A 17,317-nucleotide genomic window follows, 5' to 3' on the forward strand; every position below is an offset into this window, starting at 1 on the left:
CAAATCACTACATACAGTATATCAATGACCAAATGTTGTGTGTATGGCAATCATGAATGGTGTTCTGTCTAATATACTGTTCAGCAAAAAACACATCATAAAATAGGCTACACATCATAACGTAGACTGCACATCATAACATAGGGAACACACAAGTGCAAGATGGAGTGGGGTAACTGAATTGATTCGCTTAAAAAATGTCAGTCCATTTATCCAATGAATCCTCCTGTTTTTTTTCTCTCTCTGTCTCTCTCTCTCTCTCTCTCGCTCTCGCTCTCGCTCTCGCTCTCTCTCTATCTCGCTCTCTCTGCAGAGTCTTTTATCCTCCCACGACTGTTACACACGTAATATATTTTATATCCAATGAGAGTAAAGATCATTATTGTTGCTATTAATTTGAAAATGATCAAAACTGCCAGTTCAGTGTTTGGCTACAGTTTGGCCAAGCAGCTCTCTGTAAAAGCAGAAATGCTCGTACAGTCCAGTGAAGAATAGATTGCTTCCCAGGGCAGTGAGCCTGGGTGAATCCTCAGAGAGCTGCACACAAAGATTGGCGCGGAGGGATCAGAGCGGTGCTTCCTGGGTAGTGATGATGTACAAACCTTGGCCTCTCCTGAAGACCATAACAAATGCCTTCATCCTCCAGCCAAGACCATTAGCGGCCAGATAAATGCAGGGTGTGTGTGTTTCATAGGGGTTTATATGTGGGTGTGTTGGTAGGAAGTGTTTTGTAGAGGGACAATGTGTGTTTTCTTCTATGTGTGTCTGTCAGTGTGTTTATGCACTCTACCCAGTCTTCCTTTCAGACCCCTAGACACTTGTATGGCCACAGGGTGTATCCTGACGGCTTATTGGATTCCTTTTAGTGATGGCCATTAGCTAAACAAATAAAGGCCACGTCTCTGTGTTACGACCTCCACCACTGTGGTCACAGGCACGATCCACCGTTGATCACAGGATCAACATTTTAACTTCATACATGAAACCAAGCAGAACTAGGTAGGGTGAGGAATAATTTACAGGTGCTTCTACACCTGCATTGCTTGCTGTTTGGGGTTTTAGGCTGGGTTTCTGTACAGCAATTTGTGACATCAGCTGATGTAAGAAGGGCTTGATAAATAAATGTGATTGATTGATTGATATACTGTACCTTGGGACTCGGGTCTAGAGGTGTTATCTCAGTGAATGTTGCAAGGTATTGTAATAACAGAATCAATACACAAAAATATGTGTATGTGTGTGTGTAGTCATTCCTGCTTATCTGCCTGCGTTTGTGCGTGTGTGTACGTGCATGCGTCTGCCTGTGTGATTGACTGCTGGGTTTAGTGAACTTGACATTCCGTCATCATGATGACACTGACCTTCTCTCCACAAATGTGTTCTGGCTAATGCAGTTCCCAGAGAGTGGAGAAATCAATTGCTCAGTCAGGACAGGAGGTGGACTGGACTGCTGCACTGAGCACAGCGTATCCCCTCTTGATTTGATTTGATTTATTAGGATCCCCATTAGCCGACACCAAGGGTGGACAGCTAGTCTTACTGGGGTCCCACATATAACAAACAAGATATTACAGACAAAATACTTTACAATTTACATACGTTTAGAAACATGAACATGTAGTCTGTGTGTGCATCTATCAGTTACACATACATGTCAGAACAAACACACAACAAGTAGGTCACATGGGGGAGAGGTGTTGTGCTGTGAGTGTTGCTTAATTTCTTTTTTGAATCCAGGTTTGCTGTTCACTATAGCTGCGCTATCTGAGATGGAAGGGAGTTCCATGCACTAATGGCTCTGTATAATACTGTACGTTTCCTTGAATTTGTTCTGGACCCAGGGAGTGTGAAAAAAAACCCGGTGGCATGTCTGTAGGGTAAGTGTGTCAGTGATGCGTGTAAGTTGACTATACAAACAATTTGACATTTCCAACATCAATGTTTCTTATAAAAACAAGAAGTGATGCAGTCAGTATTTCCTCAGCCAGGAGAGACTGGCATGCAGAGTATTAATATTAGCCCTCTAATTACAATGAAGAGCAAGGTGTGCTGCTCTGTTCTGGACCAGCTGCAGCTTAACTAGGAATTTCTTTGCAGCACTGGACCACACGACTGGACAATCATCAAGATAAGATAAAACTAGAGCCTGCAGGAATTGCTTTGTGGAGTGTGGTGTCAAAAAAGCAGACCTCTACCCATCTTTACAACCATTGAATCTATATGTTTTGACCATGATAGTTTACAATCTAAGGACACACCAAGTAATTTAATCTCCTCAACTTGTTCAACCGCCACATCATTCATTACAAGATTCAGCTGAGGTCTGATACTTAGGGAATGATTTGTACCAAATACAATGCACTTAGTTTCAGAGATGTGCAAGACCAGTTTATTACTGGCCACCCATTCCAAAACTGACTGCAACTCTTTGCTAAGGGTTTTAGTGACTTCATTAGCTGTGGTTGCTGATACGTATATTGTTGAATTATCAGCATACATGGACACACATGCTTTGTTTAATGCCAATGGCAAGTTATTGGTATGAATAGAAAATATGTGAGAAGGCCTAGAGAGCTGCCCTGCGATACACCACACTTTACATGTTTGACATTAGAGAAGCTTCCATTAAAGAAAACCCTCTGAGATCTATTAGATAGGTAGCTCTGAATCCACAATATGGCAGAGAATGAAAAGCCATAACACATACATTTTCTCAACAACAGGTTATGGTCAATAATATCACTGCACTGAAATCTAACAGTACAGCTCCCATAATCTTATTATTATAAATTTCTTTCACCCAATCATCAGTCATTTGTGTCAGTGCAGTACATGTTACGTGTCACATAATTTCTAAATTTTGAGTAAGTCAGCCAATCAGATGTGCAGCCCGACTTATTGGCCATTTATTTTCCCCCATCTCTTTCAACCATACAGTTTTGTAATTCCTCATCAATCCATAGACTTCTAACAGTCCGTTTCTTAACAGGTGCATGTTTATCAATAATTGGAAGAAGCAATTTCTTAAATTCATCAAGTGCAGCATCTGGATGCTCCTTATTAATCACATCAGTACAACACATTTTTTTTTGTCACAGCAAAATCTTTCGTATGATCACTTCACATTATTTTAGGACCAGCTTTTGGAACTTTGACTTTCCTGGATATAGCCACTGCATCCAATGGGTATGGATACAGCTTTACAACAAAGTTCTACAGTGTTAGTAAAAATGTAATAATAATAATTTTAAAAAAGACATGTGGATGATCTTGTTCCTGTAATGTTTGTAAACACCCTGGTAGGTTGATTATTAACCTGAACCAGTTTGCTGGCACTGTGACAAGCTTCCTTTTGTGTGGACAATTTGAAGAAAACCAGTCAATATTCAGGTCCCCAAGAAAGTAGACCTCTGTGTTTACATCACATACACTATCAAGCATTTCACAAACATTATTTAGATACTGACTGTTAGCACTTGGTGGCCTATAGCAACACCCCAAATGAAAGGTTTTAGATGTGCCAAGTGATCCTGCAACCATAACACTTCAGTAACACTTGACAAAAGATCAGGAAAATGGCTCTGAATATACTGTATATAGCAACACCTTCTCCATAAGCATTCCTGTCCCTTCTGTAGATGTTATATTCTTGTATTGCTACTGCTGTATCATCAAATGAATTATCTAAGTGTGTCTCAGAATGGCTGATGGCTGTTTGCTGTTGATGAGGAGGATTTAAAGAGATGGTGTAACGATCTTCGTCTGGAGAAAGAGAGGAGGACCAAAACGCAACATGGTAAGTGTTCATGATGAAACTTTAATAAAACAAACTGAACACTGAAATACAAAACAATAAATTGAACGAACGAAAACAGTTCCGTGTGGAACACACAGACATGGAAGACAACCACCCACAAAACACAACAGAAAACAGGCTACCTAAATATGGTTCCCAATCAGAGACAATGACTAACACCTGCCTCTGATTGAGAACCATATCAGGCCAAACGAAAAACCCAACATAGAAACACAACATAGATAACCCACCCAACTCACGCCCTGACCATACTAAAACAAAGAAAATACAAAAGAACTAAGGTCAGAACGTGACAGATGGGGGGTTAATAGTGCCAACCTGTTCAATCTCACTCACTGTGTCTTCCTGTAACAGGAATGGAAGTTGTGGAAATACACTAGCTCTACCAATGGATTACTTTAATATCTCTATCATTGTCCTCTAATAATCCTATCATAGTAATGAACTGAAATTCCATTGGCTGCTCTCTCTCGCTCTCACTCACTCTCTCTCTCTCGCTCTTTCCCTCTCTCTCTCTTTCCATAACTCCTCCCTCTACCTTCCATCAGTGTGCTCCACCAATAAACTAGTCTGTGGAGAACTTCAAAGTGCATCCTCATGGCTCCCCACTCAGTGTAGGGATGGAGAGATGCTATGTCTGTTCCATGCACTCTCACTGACAGAGCAATGTCTGTGTAATTAACAATACAACTCTACGGTTCAGAGGAAGGGAGAAAGATAGAGCTGAGAAAGAGTATCAGTATCATATAGTATCATATAATAACAAGAAGTGTCATGTTCCTGACCTTATTTTCCTTGTTTTGTATTTATTTAGTATGGTCAGGGCGTGAGTTGGGATGGGTTGTCTATGTGTGTTTTTCTATGTTGGGATTTTGTGTTCGGCCTGGTATGATTCTCAATCAGAGGCAGCTGTCAATCGTTGTCCCTGATTGAGAATCTTACTTAGGCAGCCGGGGTTTCACGTTTGGTTTGTGGGTGTTTGTTTCCTGTGTCAGTGTTTGTGCCACACGGGACTGTTACGGTTAGTTCGTTTGTTATTTTGTATCGTGTCTTGTTTTCGTGAATATTAAAATCATGGAAACTTACCACTCTGCACATTGGTCCTCCGATCCTTCTCGCCTCTCCTCGTCCGAGGAGGAGGAAGAAATAGACTGCCGTTACAGAAACACCCACCACCAAAGGACCAAGCAGAGTGGTAAAGGACAGCAGCAGCAGCGGCAGAAGACACAGGACTCATGGACTTGGGAGGAGATTCTGGACGGCAAGGGACCCTGGGCTCAGCCAGGGGAATATCGCCGTCCCAAAGCAGAGTTGGAGGCAGCGAAGGCAGAGAGGCGCTGGTATGAGGAGGCAGCGCGGCGACGCGGTTGGAAGCCCGAGAGTCAGACCCAAACATTTATTGGGGGGGGGGGGGGCACACGCGGAGTGTGGCTAAGCCGGGTAGGAGACCTGAGCCAACTCCCCGTGCTTACAGTGGAGTGAGAGGGCGTCGTACTGGTCAGGCACCGTGTTATGCGGTGGAGCGCACGGTGTCCCCAGTACGCGTGCTTAGCCCAGTGCGGGCTATTCCACCTCGCCGCACTGGCCGGGCTGGGTTGGGCATCGAGCCGGGTGCCATGAACCCGGCTCAACACATCTGGTCTCCAGTGCGTCTCCTCGGGCCGGCGTACATGGCACCAGCCTTACGAATGGTGTCCCCGGTTCGCCAGCATAGCCCAGTGCGGGCTATTCCACCTCGCCGCACTGGCAGGGCTACGGGGAACATTCAACCAGGTAAGGTTGGGCAGGCTCGGTGCTCAAGAGCTCTTGTACTCCTTCACGGTCCGGTATATCCGGTGCCACCTCCACGTACCAGTCCTCCGGTGGCAGCCCCCCGCACCAGGCTGTCTCTCCGGTTTCTCTCTACAGTTGCTCCCGCCTGTCCAGCGCTGCCAGAGCCTTCCTCTTCTCCAGCGCAGCCAGTCTCTCATCTGTGCAGCGCCGTCTGAACTGCCTGTCTGCCCAGCGCCACCTGCGCTGTCCGTCTGCCCGGCGCAGTCTGAGCTGCCTGCCTGCCAAGCGCCGTCTGAGCTGCCTGCCTGCCCAGCGCCGTCTGAGCTGCCTGCCTGCCCAGCGTCATCTGAGCCGCCCGTCTGTCCCGAGCCGTCAGAGCCGCCCGTCTGTCCCGAGCCATTAGAGCCGTCCGTCAGTCAGGAGCCGCTAGAGCCGTCCGTCAGTCAGGAGCTGCCAGAGCCGCCAGCCAGCCAGGAGCTGCCAAAGCCGCCGGTCAGCCAGGACCTGCCAGAGCCAGCCAGCCAGCCAGGAGCTGCCAGAGCTGTCAGTCAGCCAGGACCTGCCAGAGCTGTCAGTCAGCCAGGACCTGCCGGAGCCGTCAGTCAGCCAGGACCTGCCGGAGCCGTCAGTCAGCCGGGAGCTGCCAGAGCTGCCTGTCAAGCCGGCGATGCCGGAATTGCCTTTTACTCCGGCGCTGCCGGAGTCGTCTTGCACTCCGGTGCTGCCGGAGTATCCTGTCCATTCGGGAACCATGGCTAGGGTCCCCAGGCCAAGGTCGGCGGCGAGGATCGCCGCTCATAAGAGGCCACGGGGGCGGTTAAAGAAGTGGACAAAACAATGGTGAAGTGGGGTCCACGTCCCGCGCCAGAGCCGCCACCGCGGACAGACGCCCACCCAGACCCTCCCCTAGAGTTTTAGGTGGTGCGTCCGGAGTCCGCACCTTGAGGGGGGGGGTTCTGTCACGTTCCTGACCTTATTTCCCTTGTTTTGTATTTATTTAGTATGGTCAGGGCGTGAGTTGGGGTGGGTTGTCTATGTGTGTTTTTCTATGTTGGGATTTTGTGTTCGGCCTGGTATGATTCTCAATCAGAGGCAGCTGTCAATCGTTGTCCCTGATTGAGAATCATACTTAGGCAGCCGGGGTTTCACGTTTGGTTTGTGGGTGTTTGTTTCCTGTGTCAGTGTTTGTGCCACACGGGACTGTTACGGTTAGTTCGTTTGTTATTTTGTATCGTGTCTTGTTTTCGTGAATATTAAAATCATGGAAACTTACCACTCTGCACATTGGTCCTCCGATCCTTCTCGCCTCTCCTCGTCCGAGGAGGAGGAAGAAATAGACTGCTGTTACAAGAAGTCAGCTTCCAATCACTTATTTGTTCTATAATTTTGTAGTAGAGCAGTTGTTCCCAACTCCAGTCCTCCAGTACCACTAACAGTACACATTTGTATTATATCTGGAGAAATACTCCAGATATAACAGACTGACCCTAGCCCCCCGACACATACGCTCGTTGTTGGAATGAGTGGACCAAGGTGCAGCGTGGTAGGAGTACATCTTTCTTTATTCAATGAACACCAAAAAAAAACAAATACAAACGAAACGTAAAGTTTAGTAGGGCTAAACAGCACAGTACCAAAACAAGATCCCACAAACTACAGGTGGAGAAAAGCTGCCTAAGTAGACAGCGATAGACAGCTGCCTCTGATTGGGAACCATACCCGGCCAACAAAGAAATAGAAAACATAGATTGCCCACACTAGTCACACCCTGACCTAACCAAATAGAGAATAAAAAGGATCTCTAAGGTCAGGGCGTGACAGGTAGATTCATATTTGAAATCATAGATGGACACATCTCACCATCCCTCCTACTGTCTCTCCTCTATATCCACCCATTCATCCCCCTCTCTCTTCTCTCCCTCCCCTTTCAGAGTTAATATGTTCTGCATCTTTTCTAGATTAACAATCATCAAAAACATCATGCTTAATTACATACATGTACAGTATCTATGTTATGTTGATTTAATTCCATGTCTACTTTGTCAACAGTATGTTGATGTCAGGCTGATCTTTATTGTGGAGAGTGCACTCATGTACAACTAGGGGGTCTCTCAGGTGAAGTACAGCTTGGCTGTAGCCCTAAACGATGTGCTGCTACTACTACTTCTCTCAGCTCATTATCCATGCATGTAGGCCACTGGAATATGCAGCTCTGGGGAGGCTGTACAGCTGGTGACCACAGGCATGACAGAGACAGAAAAGTGCAGTTTGACCGAAATCTTACCTGTGAGAATTCATAAAATACCTAAATTCTCAAAGTGATTTTCTAACGGAGCATTTTTCACCTTGCATTTTAACACTTAATTCAATAGTTTCAAAGTTCTCTATTCTGTCACCATTCAAGGTGATAAAACGACACATACAGTATGTGTGCTAATCAATTACTCTGATGACACCAATATATCCTCCCCTCCTGTAATATAGGCAAAGACAATGATGTGCTGTAGTATGAGGATGTTCCCACCATCCTTATTTAGGTTGACTGATTTAACCAATCCCCCTGTAATCTGTTGGAAACCCACCAGTAACACAGCACCTTCAGGTGGCCCAGATATGTGGTGATAGGAGGACTCTATTTGATGCATGTGTAACAAAGGTAATTAGGCCCTGAGTTTGCGAGGTGTTATTAAAATGCTAAACAGTTTAAGGGCTGGACAACATGACAATCTAAACCTCATCAGGATGTGGGAGGGATGGACAGAGGGAGAAAATTGAACACGTCTGATTTGTATTCGCTGTGGGTGAATGTTATTTCATACATTACAGAATGCAATATTCCTATGGATCATTATTGTCCAATTGAACTCTATGCTGATATATTCACTCTCCCCTACCTGTAGTGGTTTGATTGTTCCCTTGGCAGTAATATTTATTATTTTTGGTGAATTCAAACAAATAGGTCTAATCTAAACATGCTGCGTCACATTTCAACAGTAATGAAAATTTGCTGCAGAATTTTTTTTTTATTAATTGATCATAGTATAGCTTTTGCTACATTGAAATGTTCATTAGGCCTATTGGCTCTTCAGAGATCCAGAGGCAGCTCGATCTCCACTGTCAACATGTAGTCATAAAGAGCTGCAAGCTCCAGCAGCTTTGCATCCTCATTGGCATTATCAGTAGCAGTGGTAGCGGAGGCAGCCATATCCTTCAGCTCATTGTCATCTTCATACTCAGCGATGAGGTCTTTCAGGTTGGTCTCACTGATGGATTTCTCCATAGAGGTGTCTGTTAGGGTGGAGATCAAATCTTTAGCAGAGTCATCCTTCACATCCTCATCAGTAATGATCATGTCCTTAGTGCTCTCAGGGGTCAGTGCCATGTCAAGAGTGGAGGTCTTGGTAATGGAGTCTGACGTGTGAACATCTATCATGGTCTCCGATGAGACCATGGAGGTCTGGCTCTGAGAGGCTGCAGTGGTCTGTGTGTCTGTGTTCATTTCTGTTGTCTGTGTTTCCATCTGCGCATGTGTCGAAGTGTTGGTAGAGGATGGCTTTCTCTCTGTCCTAGCTGCCGTAGACGAGGTGGTCAGAGGGACTCCAGGTAGCTGCCACTCCAGCGGGAGGACGGCCAGGTTCCTAGCCAGGGATACCTGGGAGAGGGAGCTCTACTCGGAAGGAAAAGGGGGGTTAGGTTGAGGTCAGAGGGGAAATTGTCGAGATGTTTGAATCTCTGTCTGTCCGTATAGTAATTTAGGTTTCAGTAACTTACGTTGGCACGTGGTAGAGTCGGAGAGTCAGGTCTTATGTAAATTTCCTCCACAGGGGTCTTCACTTGCCGGGGTGTCCTTCGATTTTCCTGAATAACACAATTGTAACACCCAATGATAACACAGCATTTGGGGAAAGATATTTTGCTCACAATAAAATATGATACAGCATTTTTTGTTGTCTCACAGAGTTAGGTCTTTGTCCCAAATAAGTTCCCTTGTCTGTTTCTGGTGTTGTACTTATGGGTTTGTGGTCTTGAGATGATTTCAACAGCTGAACTTCAGTACGGTCTTTCTCCCTCCCCACCTTTCCATTACTCTTGTCCTTTACCCTTTTGGTTGTAACATCACCTCCAGACACGTCCGAGCCTGTGTAGATTAGACATTTTGATTTTGAAGAAACGTTCTTCCAAGTGGAGCCAATCTCATTCTATATCTAATCAGCAGACACCCCATAACACTCACCAGTATCAGATGCATTGTCTTTGTCCTGGTCCTTTCTACTCTGTCTGTTCTGAGAGAGACCAGTCTTCCTCAGCTTGACTTTCCCACCACAGCAGAAGAGAGTGAACATCTGCATTGCCACCACAGCTGGATGGATGCTCTTCTTCTTCTCTTTCTGCTGGGTCTCCTTTGCTTGATCCTCAGAGGAGACCTCAGTGTCGCAATCAGTGCATCAGTTAGAAATCTACTGATATTTCAAACTACAATATCAATGTTGAATATATGTAGCCAATGAGCTCTGGCTTGATTGACAACAAATATTATTTCCTAAGTGTGTTTCCATGTCAAAATGTTACCCCATAATAACTAGGGTTAGTGCTGTCCGTGATCCTTAGGACGTCCCTACCCTAAACCCTAACCTTAACCCCTACCCTAACCTTAACCCCTACCTTAACTATTTCAATTTCAACATCAAAGGTCAGAGTTGGGACGTTCCATGGATTCTGTTTAGACTTTTCCTAATAACTATTAGGGCCTACCCCATCCGAAGGGGCATTGTGACATTATCACATTTGTCAAGAGATGTCAAAGGATCAGATTCAACACAATATGCTGTGTTTTCCTTATTGTGGTCATTATCAGTTGTCAAATGCTTTGGTTAATCCTCATTAATAAACAAGTTTGGATGTCTTACCGAGTTAGGTCTTTGTTTAATGTCTTTTTCTTTTTCCGGTGTCGTTCTGCATTTGTGGTCCTGAGATTCAATGCAATATTTCTCTCCCCCAACCTTTCCTTTATTCTTGTCCTTGATCCTTTTCACGTCACCTCCAGAGTAGTCCAAGCCTGTAAGTGAAACATTTCTAAGACACATGACCTGTTTTTTTCCAAGTGAAGCCTAAATAATTGTACTATGTAGCAGCACTAATCAATATACACCTCCTAACACTCACCAGTATCAGAGTCATTATTGTTGTTTGTATCGTTTATCGTTGTTCCCTTTCTCCCCTCACCACTCTGGGAGGGATCAAAGGGGGTTTTCTTCACCTTGACGCAGCTCAGCAGTGTAAACACCTGAAGAAAGGTCAGGGCTTGAGGGATCCTCTTCTTCTTCTTGGGTTTATCTTTATGTTCCTGTGTCTCCTTTGGTTTCTCCCTGTGGGATACCTCAGGGACAGGGTCACTTAGTCTCTGACCCATGTCACGACAAGGTAGTGTAATGTTGTAATCAATCAAATCAGTTATAGGTTGAGAGATCGTCCGAATGTAGCTAATGCGCTCTACCTGAGCTTGTCTGACACTTTCAATGTGGTCTGAGATTATGACATAAGTGTGTTTCCGTGGCAACATGTTACCTCATAATGTTCCCTTATAATAACTAGTGCTCCATCCCTGGTAACGGGGCATTGTGACATCATCAAGTTAGTTACCTATCCACATATCCACCCAGAACACTGGAACAGCCTATTCCTATAGACCTAGTCTGCCTGTATGTGTTACACCCCTGAACACGGGGAGAAAGAATCACAATTATGATACGGAATGTTTACTTATTGAACTTTTAGTGCAATCATTTTACAAAAGTAACACATTTTACAGAATAACAGATCTACAGGAAATAGAGTCTTGTAGGGTACAAGGCTTATTCAAGTCACAACAGTATACACTGTACATCACTGAAACAAATACTATTTTCAATATATAATATAATAATATAAGCTTTAACTCAGTAAACCATAACTCAATTTATCAACAGGCAATAAAGTGTTTGAAAAACCATTACACAAATAACACCGCAAAATATATTATTAACAACGCACCTGTTCATTCACAATCGACATAAAATGGCAGCTACGTAGCAGTACGAAGCTAGCTGCAACCGAGCACGGCTCATTACTCTCTGCAAACTTAACTAACTTCCTCAATATGTTACTACGACACACCTTAAACACTCTTGACATGTTAGCAAGTTATTACATTTAAATTACTCTTTTTAATCATCAATAACGTACCTGAACAAGGGGAGAAAGAATCACAATTATGATACGGAATGTTTACTTATTGAACTTTTAGTGCAATGAGAAAAAGACCGCGAATTCTCCGTGAACTTGAGTGGAGACCAGAGCAATCGATCTCAGGCTCATAGATTAAGAGCATTTAGTAGATCACAGATTAACACTTTTACCCACGACAACATAAAGTAATCAACATAACGTTTACACATTCCTCTCACAATTCGTACCCTTTGTATGCTTGACGGATTTTAACACAACATTTATATAATTATCAATCTATCAACTAATACTGAATGCATGATCTTCTTAACCTTAGATGTTTTAAGATCCTCACATACTATGAACTTACTAATACTTTTTAATGTATAACAGGCTATTAGTATTTCCTTTAACCTGTCACACTCTCCCCGACAAAATAAATGTTGTCCCAACATTACCAACATTGTCTTCTTCAACAGTCTGTATGCACTGGACCTCGAAAATCCTCTTCTGTAAGGTAGTACTTGAGCAGAGGTCAAGGGTCACAGTTCAAATATAACTAACAAGTTATTCACAGTCCATATCTGTTGACCAGCTGTATAACATAAACAGTCCTTTCTCATACTATTGATCAACAGTCCATCAATTTTAATGATCTAAATGCATAGTCTGCAAATTGTCTCGTGACAGTCTGTGAAATCAGTCAGTAGTCCATGGTCAAACATGTCAACTCTGTTGCTGAAGCCCATACATGTAAGGTGGCTGAAAGTAACATTGCTGTAGTGATGGCAGCCATGGAACCAGTCCTGGTGCAGAGTAGACAGGAAACAACTGTGGCTGTATACTGTAGCAGGAAGGGATACCAAGCTGATCATAGGTGATACGTCTTGGAGGGTGTCTCTCTCTTTGTGGCAGCTGGTAGGCTGGTTCCTCAGGTTCAGCAGCATCAGTTAATGAAGGAAAGGCACTTGGTGGACGATCATCAGGCAAATTTTCAGCAGGCAAGTTCATCTCCTCAGCAGGCAGGTCTTGAACTGTTGTCTCCTCCAGCCGCTTTTCAACAAGAGGCTGTGCTGGTAGCGTATCAGGGACTGGCACCGCAACTGTCTGTTTCACTGGTGGGGGCCTGTGTTCCCACTCTCTCGCTGGTTCAGCATTCCTCTCCTCAGGTACTGTAGGAGATGTGGGAACCTGTAGCGGCTCATGATGAAGGTCATATTCATCCCCGCTGTCTTCATCAGAATCTAGAGGATGTGATGCAGGCTGATGTCTCCTTTCTTTCTGACTTTTGTCATCTTTGGTCATTTCTGGTTGTCTCTCAAAAGGTAAGTGGTCACAGGACATGAGCAGGTTTCTGTGCAGGACCCTGGAGCGTCCCCTACCCTTTTCTGGTCTCAATTCATAAATCGGCAGGTCTGAACCCATTTGTCTCACTACTGTGTGAATTGTATCTTCCCAATAGTTACGGAGTTTGCCTGGTCCTCCTCTTGGTGTCAGGTTTTTAATCAGAACTCGCTCGCCAGGCTGTAGCACTGAACTCCTAACTTTAGTGTCATAGTACTTCTTACTTCTTTCAGCAGCTTTCTGAGCATTTTCATTTGCAATGGCGTATGCTTCTTCCATCCCTCGTTTCCAGTTCTCCACGTAGTCTCGATGGTTACTGGAACCTGCCTCTGTGCACAATCCAAAGAGCATATCAACTGGAAGCCTGGGTGATCTCCCAAACAGAAGATAAAATGGTGAATAGCCAGTCACTTCGCAACGGGTGCAGTTATAGGCATAAATCAGTTTGTTCAGAGACTCCTTCCAATTTGACTTTTGTGTCTCAGTTAGTGTCTTTAACATTTGCAACAATGTTCTGTTCATGCGTTCCACTTGACCGTTCCCCATCGGGTGGTAGGGTGTTGTTCTGGACCCCGCCATGCCACTGAGTTTCTTTAACTGATGGAACAACTGATTTTCAAATTCTCCCCCTTGGTCATGGTGGATGCGGGACGGGAACCCAAACTTCAGGGCAAAGTCATTGAAGATGAGATTTGCAGCAGTTTTACCTGACTTTGATGTGGTGGCGTAGGCTTGAGTGAAACGTGTAAAATGATCAACAATCACGAGGATGTACTCATATCCCCCTTTGCATCTGTCGAGATGAAGGAAGTCTATACATACCAGTTCAAATGGCTGTGTTGTCACAATGTTTGTCAGAGGAGCTCTTGTTTCATGGGCTGGCTTTTTCTGCTTGACACAGCTACAAGTTTTAGTCACATAGTGCTCGATGTCAGATTGCATATATGGCCAGAAGAAGCGGTCACGTACTAGTGATACAGTGCGGTCTGTACCTTGGTGTCCCATGTTATTGTGCAACTCTTCCATCACTTTACCTTTGTACTGCTCTGGTAGAACTAACTGCTTGCGGGCTGTAGTGATTCTGTACAGAATGCCATCACTGTCTATTGTCAATTTGTCCCATTCTCTGAATAGGCATTTTGTCTTTGGACTGAATTCCTTTTGCTCTTTAACTGGCGGTTTGAAACCAGACAGTTTGAAATTGAGCACAGGACGGATGACCGGATCAGATTCTTGTGCTTCTCTTATCCCATCTTTTGGGATCGAGCTGGTTGTTGCAGTGGTTGTCTCACCTTCAGCTGACACTGACATAGCTGCAGCTGAAAGTGACCAAGGTACAACAGCCTCTTTCTGTACCTCAACTGCTTGTATCGTGGCGGCAATGGTGTCTGGTGGAAGCTCCTCAGAACATTCTCTCATCAGTGACTCTACATCCAGTGGCATCCTTGATAACGCATCTGCATCACCGTTCTCTCTGCCTGGCCTGTACTTTATTGTAAAGTGGAAATCAGCCAATTCTGAAACCCACCTGGAAGTGGTTGCGTTCAGTTTTGCAGTAGACAGAATGTAGCTGAGCGGGTTGTTATCGCTGTATACAGTGAAGGACGGTGCATAGTACAAATAATCATGGAACTTATCAGTGATTGCCCATTTTAGAGCTAGAAATTCTAGCTTGCCTGAGTGGTAGTGATAGTTCTTCTCAGCTGCTGTTAAGGTTCGAGAGCCATAAGCAATGACCCTAAGCTTCCCATCTTGCTTCTGATAGAGAACTGCTCCCAAGCCTTGGTGTGACGCATCAGTGTGTACAACAAATGGCTGAGTGAAATCAGGGAAACCTAAGACTGGCGGGTGAAGCAAACACTCAATCAGCTGTTCAAGTGCCTGTTGATGCTGGTCAGTCCACTGGATTGGCTTGTTTGAGGGCACCACATGACTTAGTTTCTTTGTTTTTGTTTTCCGTGGGTGGTCAGGTAATTTCTCTGAATCTGCTTTCAGGAGGTCATACAGGCAGCTGGCCCTCCTAGAAAAGTCTTTGATGTACTGTCTGTAGTAAGTGAGTAAACCAAGCATTTGTCTGAGCTGGCCCACAGTCCCTGGTCTGATTTCTTTCAATGCTCTTACTGCTTCAAAATCGGCTGGGTCAACTCGGCTGCCCTCTGCAGACACTACTCTGCCCAAATAACGGACCTGGGGTTTAAAGAGATCACACTTACTTGGTTTGAGTTTAATGCCATACTCTCTGAGACGCCTCAAAACTTTTCGCACATCATTCACATGGCTGTCGAAAGTTTTACTGAAAACAAGCGTGTCGTCCAGATAAGGAATGCAGATGTCATCCCGGAGCCCTTCCAAACACTCCTCCATACACCGCTGAAAAGCTGCAGGAGCGTTCATGAGGCCGAATGGCATCCGTATCCACTCATAGAGTCCCCACGGGGTCACAAATGCTGTCAGTGGTCTGCTTTCTTCAGAGATGAACCCCTGGGGATAAGCTTTTCCCTGATCTAAGAGGGAGAACCAGGAATTACCACCTAAACTGTCCATGATGTCTTGGGACCCGAGGGATGGGCTGGCGGTCGGGATGTGTCTTTCTGTTCAGGTCTCTGTAATCTATGCACAACCGGAGGGTCCCATCCTTCTTACGAACGCACACGACAGGTGAAGAATATGAAGAGTTTGACTTCCTAACCCAGCCCTGGGCTATGAGGTCATAAAGGTGACCCTTCATCTCCTGATACAGTGGCCTGGGCACTGACATGTATGTGCGCTTGACTGGTTCAGAGTCCTTTAGAGAAATAGTCATTTTCAATCGTTCAATGCAGCCAATGTCATTGTCTGATCTGGAGAAGGAGTGACACTCTTCTCTAAGCATTTGCCTAACAACCTCTCTCTGCTCTTCGGTTAGGTGAGTTAAACCTACTGGTGGATCCCACTGTTCAGTAGCAGTACATGGGGTTCGAACGCTGGTGTGATTCACTGTGGCTGGGGTGACAGTTTTTTCAAAGACTTGGGCAGGTAACACAGTCATAATGGTTTGTACTGTACCGATTATTGTGCGTCCTAGCAGGGCAATGTCGTGGTCAGTAGGGTTAGAGACATCAAGCCTGATAACTGGAAAAGCACCTTTCCTGACTCTGACTAGTGTGTCAAAGAACTCAAGGTCGTCTGGCCACTGCGGGTTCAGGTCTGGCTGGAAAAGCATTGTCATGTCCTCTTTGAAAGGCTGGGAAGCTACGCGGCACTCAATCTGAATGCTACTGTGTTTTGGGATAGCAACCTTCTCTTTCTTGGTTTTCACTGCGTATTCATCTGTCTGTTCTGCGCTAACAGCCTGTATAAAAGCACTCACCTTGTTTCTTTTGAGGCTTGGGAAAGCTGTTCTTATTGTACTGTATCGTTTAGTCTTTTTGGTCATTGTCAGGATGTGCTCGATAACATTGAAACCTATGATGGGATGAAATAGGTGACAGCCTTTCATTACCAGCACTGGGATGATCAGTTCCTTTGTTTCGTCAGTTTCAGAGGCTAGCCGAAAAGTTGTTTCAATCCATCCCAGGTACGGCATTTCAGTCCCATTTGCTGCAGTCAACCTGAGATCAGCAGGTGAGTCCAGGATTTCTGAAACATCTCTCAGCCTTGCGTTTGGGAGAGATTCCTCTTTCCATCGTTCATCAATGACCGATACCTGAGAGCCTGTGTCCCATAGAGCTTGGAGGTGGTGGCGATTCAGGTGACACTCAATAAGGCACTGTCTGCCGACTAGCGAGGTGACCTTACGGGGGTGGCAACCTTGAGCTAGGGATGGTAAGGAGTGGGCATTTTCCTCTGTGCAGGAAAACCTTTCACTGGTAGAGTTAATTTTCAGGTGAGTGCATTTTTCCTTATGTTTAATCCAATGTTGATTTTGACATACTTTGGAACAGTACAGTGTCTCTTTACATGATGAACATTGTTTCAGGTTCTCAAATGAATCTTCTCTGGCACAATTTGCACATTTCTGGGACTTTTTGGTAGCTACGGTTAACACTCGTCCCTCAGCGGTAACCTTTGCCCGTTTAAAGGGGCCTCCCTTGAAGGTCTGACTCCCCGGATTTTACATCCAGCTTGAAAATGTTCTCCACTCCCACATCGGAAGCAGTGTGTGCAGCGTGCATCTGTTCTGGCCTGCTGGCAGACAAA

This window comes from Salvelinus namaycush, chromosome 30 (assembly GCF_016432855.1).
Source record: "Salvelinus namaycush isolate Seneca chromosome 30, SaNama_1.0, whole genome shotgun sequence".
NCBI lineage: Eukaryota > Metazoa > Chordata > Actinopteri > Salmoniformes > Salmonidae > Salvelinus > Salvelinus namaycush.